The sequence below is a fragment of the Rhinopithecus bieti genome, unplaced genomic scaffold (genome assembly GCF_001698545.2).
Source record: "Rhinopithecus bieti isolate Rb0 unplaced genomic scaffold, ASM169854v2 scaffold_12667, whole genome shotgun sequence".
Taxonomy (NCBI): Eukaryota; Metazoa; Chordata; class Mammalia; order Primates; family Cercopithecidae; genus Rhinopithecus; species Rhinopithecus bieti.
Genome location: NW_016807256.1, coordinates 553,886 through 559,246, shown reverse-complemented (window position 1 = coordinate 559,246; position 5,361 = coordinate 553,886). Strand labels below are relative to the sequence as shown.

At 56.6% G+C, this 5,361-nt stretch overlaps 1 long non-coding RNA gene across 1 annotated transcript; it reads right to left on the bottom strand.

Annotated features, from left to right (window-relative positions):
• Window positions 1-437: 437 nt before the first annotated feature.
• LOC108535087 (uncharacterized) lies at window positions 438-3,669 on the bottom strand. Its single transcript, XR_001887128.1, has 3 exons — window positions 3,585-3,669; window positions 3,324-3,475; window positions 438-716 (listed from the first exon to the last, which is right to left on the bottom strand). It is a non-coding gene; the product is annotated as an uncharacterized LOC108535087 (long non-coding RNA).
• Between the last annotated feature and the right edge of the window lie 1,692 nt (window positions 3,670-5,361).

Here is a 5,361-nt window from a genome sequence, read left to right as displayed (position 1 = left end):
TTTTTTTTTTTTTTTTTTTTTTTGTGGTGACCAAGCAGTCAATGAAGGAAAGCTCTTCTGTTACAGAATTCCAACTAGGAAATGCCGGAATAATTATAGAATCGAAAATCACCATTTTAACCCTAAATAATGGATGTAGGTGCTAAAAACACTGGGCAAAGGGATACTAGAGAATTCTATAAAGGCCAGATCAGGCTGACACCACCTGAATCTCCTGATCAGTCTTACCATCGTCAAGAGGTACATGAAAAGAGGCTCAGCATCACCAGCCATTAGGGAGATGCAAATCAAAACCACCGTGCAGTGCCATCACACACCTATCCCATGGCTGAACTAAACCACAGCAGATGTCGGAGTGGGTGTGGAGACACCAGTGCTCACCCATTGCTGGTGGATATGACAAACCGGGCAGCCACTCGGGAAAACAGTTGGCAGTTTCTTACAAAAACACTCATCTATAAAGGGGTAGCACAGGGGGCTTTGTGGTGAGGAAACCGTTCTGTAATTTGATTGCACTGGCAGTTACATGAATGTACACAGTGATGAAGTTGCATAGAGACGTACATACACGAGTGCACGCACACAGGAGACACCTGAGCATGGACATCGCGTCCGGGTTCCGGTCATGCCTCGGGCGTTCAAGTAGCCAATGTCAGAGGGACCTGTGGGGAGGGGCCACAGCTTCCCAGGCACTTCTCGCCGAAGTCCTCGTGAATCTAACGGTTTAAAAAGAACAAGTTAAAAAATATTCCAGCAAAAAAAAGAAAAGTATACATGAAAAATATGGGCAAACTATTGATGCCAGCTGATGGATCCACAGGGTTTCATGAACTCTCTCTTTGTTTATGTTCGAACTTTTCCATGATAAACCATTTTCTTAAGAGTCACTGCTAAACAAGTGTCTGTTGAATACGTGAAGTATTCGTGAATAACTGCAGTCCAACTCTGTCCTTCCAGAGATAATGCGAGCAAGATCCCGCAAGGGGAGATGACTGCTCAAGGTCACGCGGAACAGTCAAGGCTACTGAGATCCCGTCTAGCTCTTTCTTAATGTGTGTTTTTAACTTTATACAAGCAGTACATTATTTTTAAAGGAAAAGTGACCATAAACTGAGGGCTGTTACATAGGAGGGGGGAAGGGCAGAGGGACACCCAGGATGCCAGCTTTGCCCAGGGGCAGGGGCAAGGCCGACAGCCTGGGGAGGTTAGAGGCTCTGCTGTGAAAGGGTTCCTGCAAGATGAAATCACTCGAACGCCGGCTGTGTTTGGACATCTTGAGAGAACATTTCCACACACGGATGGGGTCTAGGGTTGAGTTCGTGATACATGCAAACAGCAAACCCAAAGGACAATGATTAACTCCTGGGAAAACAAAATGCAGCTTGCATGGCCCCACCATGAGCGGCATTTATGTGGCCGCATAATTTCCAAGCATGGGGATGGGAAGGGGTAGAACAGCAAAGGTTTGGGGGATGGGACTCATGGAAGCCTTCGAGGAGGCCCCAAGACGTGGGTGGACCTTTGTCTTGGCACACTCCTGCCCCCACATCCTTCGGGCCCCAGCGCTCCCTGACACCACTGCACCCGCCGCCCCCACCACTCTGCTTCCTGCCAGCCCTCCAGATGGCCTGTCCTTGCCCTCTGTGTTTGCTCCCTCCTGAGGTCAGCCCTTCTGCAAAGACACTGGCCTCTCCCCTCTGGCTAGGTTAGGTCAAGGACTTGGCCTCTCCAACGCCCACTCCTCTCATTCACAAACAGGAGCACCCCAGGCATCAACCTGTATGCGAGCTCAGCCACAGACACATCCGGGCCCCCAGAAGGGCCCTCAGCTCTCCAGAGCCAGAGCAGGCAAGGGTGACAGAGCGTGTGGCTTTGGCGGCTGGGCCAGGAGGAGGGAGGGGTCCCCACTGCAGGGCTTAGCCCTGTCACACTTCAGCAGAGAGCAGCTGCCCCGTCAGCATCCACGTGCTGCTGTCCTCAGAAATGGGGTGCCTGTCAGGGTGTGCTGGTCCTCAAAAGATGTGTCCACGTTCTGGAGCCTGTGAGTGGGACCCGGTTAGGAAAGAGGGTATCTGCAGATGTGATGACAGTCAGGCTCTCGAGATAAGCTCAGTCTACATGATGGGGGGCAGGGGGTGCCAAATCTCATGACAGGCATCCTTCTGAGACACAGGAGAGACAGAGAGGAGAAGGCCATGTGGAGATGGAGGCAGAAATTGGGGTGATGCAGCCATGAGCCAAGGAAGCCTGGAGCCCCCAGGAGCTGGAAGAAGCAGGAAGGATCCCCCCAGAGACTCGGCTCTGCGCACGCCTAGATCTCACACTTCTGGCTTCCAGAGCGTGAGGGAATCGATTGCTGCTGTTTGAAGTCCCAGGGTCCATGGTCATTTCTTATGGCAACCATGGGACACTCGTTTGGTGAGAAAAAGCCCCTTGAAGGACACGAGTGGTGGGTGCCATGGATCAAGGGCCGCCAACGAGTCAAGCCCCAGGGCCACTGGCTGGGCAGACTGGACCCCACAGAACCAAGCCACATGGAACAGCCCCTGACCTGAAGGACAGGTCCCTGTCAGAACTGGCTCAGGAGGAACTCACCGACTGCGAACACCAGGCCGGGCTGGGAGGAAAGCTGGGGACACAGCCAAGGTTGGGGAGGGACAGGCAGACTGGAGCCCCCTCCAGCTACACCCTCTTGCTCACAAGACCGCGCCTCCTACCCAGACTTCTGGAAAGCCTGGTCCCACTTGACAGTCACCCGCCCCAACCAGGTGTCACTCCCTTCTCCTTCACCCCCTTTAGACAGTTCCCTCTGTCTCCCATGACCCTCCTCCAGAGCCTAGAGCTTTAGCTCCATGACCTCTGGCTTCAAGCAAGGGGGAGGGGCAGGAGGGACTGGGATGGCCCAGAAACCTGTTCTCAGAGGCTGGCACCATGAGCAGGAGAAACAAAGGGCAAAGCCAGGAGACACCAAATGTAGGTTAACTGCAAGGAAGGAGGGAAGGGAAGGCCATGACGGAGACATGGAGCCTGCAGACCGTGGGCCAGACGTTCCGTTGTGCAGACCCACCCCACTGAAGGCTGCAGGCTGGCCAGAGCCCTAACGCCTCACAGGTCTAGGGAGCCCAGGCTCACCATGAAGCCCAGTAGCCACAGTTTCTGGGCCCCAGAGAGGTCTCATGGCTGCACAGGGACTGCCACCCAGGACCCCCCAGGTGCCACGGGACAAGAGGTTGGCGAGTCAGGAACCTGCCACAGCCATGCTCATGCTGAGGGGCTCAGAGGATGCCTGGGCCCAGGTGCACCCTGGCTTGGAATAACCTGACCTTCATTCAGGTAACCTGCCGGCTCCCCAGCTAGGTTGTCAAAGTCATGGGGACAGCCACTTGGTCGAGTCCACTCTTCTATCACCAGCACAGGTGCTTCAATATGTGTTGAATGAATGACTGAATGAATATATGAACAGGTCCAGTATTTCCTGCAGGGAGCAGAGAGTGCTCTGGGCAGCCTCTGAAATGAACGACTGGTGTACCCTCCCCTCTTTGAAGGGTAGATGGGGTACCTGGGGGAAAGAGCCTTCTACTTACTGCCCTGGAGCCATATCTCTTCCTCATGGTCGGTCTTCTCACGCCACCCCTCCGGGCAATGGCCCGGAAGCCACTTGCAAAGCGGCCACTGCCCGGCAGGTCAAAAGTCCAGGGAGTGAGACAGCCCCTGGCAGAGCCAAGGGAGGAGAAAGAGCTGGAGTGTGAAGGTGGGTGAGGAAGGGCTGGGGAGGAAGAGTGGGGGTCTGGGAGTGGGGAGATCCCCTCTCCTCCCTGAGTCCTCGCCACCCCCTCCCAGTCTGGCTGGGCTGGCTGCTCCCCAGCTCCGGTCTCCCATTCTCCTCTTGTCCCAGGCTGGTCCACGACGGGCAGGCGAGGTATCTGGGGCACAGGGGAGCAGGCGCTGTCCCACAGCTGTGGTCCTGCCCGCTGTGCTGGGGGCACCTGCCAGGCCAGAGGCAGCTCCCTCCTGGGGACAGGTCAGCAGCAGGCCCCCAGAGGCCCAGCAGGGAGGTCCAGGGTGAAGCCAAGGTGTCCATGGGAGGCAAGAGAGTCCCCCAGAGGACTGAGCCAGTGGGAGAAGACCAGGCCTAAGGGGGCTGTGGGCCACCTTCACGGCAGGGCAGGGGCCAAGGCGGCACCTTCCCCCAGGGCTAACTGTAGAGCTACATGGTCTGAAGGAGGTAGAAGGAGAGTGGGGGGGGGCCCTCCTCTGCCTTGGGCTGGCTCAGCTGACCCAGCTGGCTGCGGGATCCTGGGGGCAGAGGCCTTTCCCACATGTGCATCTAGTTGAAAAAGGAGGTTCAATGAGTTTAAGTGTCCTGATCTGGAGGACAGAGACATTAGGAATCTGCATTTACCAGATGCCAGTGTCCCCTTCATATACTGAGGGCTCAGCGCTCCCCTGTCCCAGCCTTGCCCACCCAGCCCTGGCTGCTGGGAGCTGAGCATGAGTTAGGATCCCCCTCGGCCCCTGAGAAACCAGAGCTCAGGGGTTTCTTTTCGTCAGAGACCCTGGGCCCTGGCCAGGAGCACTTAGCCCGCAGCAAGGATCCCTCAGCAGGCCTGTGCTCCCAGGACGAAAGCCGTCCATCCGGGGCTTAGGGGAAGGGTGGGGACACCGCTCAGGGAACCTCCGGCTGCAGGGAGCAGGGCCCCCAGGGGGCCTAGTGCAGGGACAGCTTCGGAGCCCCTCTTCCCGAGCAGAGGCAGGGAGGTGCCCAGTAGCCTTCGGCTGTGTGTCCTGGTGCCCAAGCTTGTCCCTTCACCAGGGCGCTGTGGCTGGGGCCTGGGCTGTTGACACGTTGTGGGGTGACTGGTAGGTGCCCCCACCAAAAGATACATCCACATCTTAACACCCGGGCCCTGTGATCAGGGCCTTATATGCAAAAAAAGGATGTCTGCAGATGTCATTAAATTGAGGATGTGGAGATGAGAGCAACCTAGAGGATCCAGGGGGACCCAAATCCAAGGACAGTTTCCTTAGAAGAGACAGGAGAGACACAGAGAAGACCATGTGGAGGCAAAGGTGGGGAGTGCCCGGGGCCCCCAGAAGCTGGAAGAGGCGGAAGGATCCTCCCCCAGAGCCTGCGGAAGGATCCTCCCCCAGAGTCCCCAGAGGAAGCGCTCGATTGTGGACTCCGGCCTCCAAAACTGGGAGAGTCAATTCCTGTTGGCTGAATGAAGCCAGACAGTTTATGGTCATTTGCTGCGGCAGCCCAGGCCACTCCAACACGAGGGAATGGGCTGAGCCCAGAGTCTTCCTGGGCCGTGGAGGCGGGGGATGGGGGGACCTTTGCACCTGCATCGTCCAGTAACC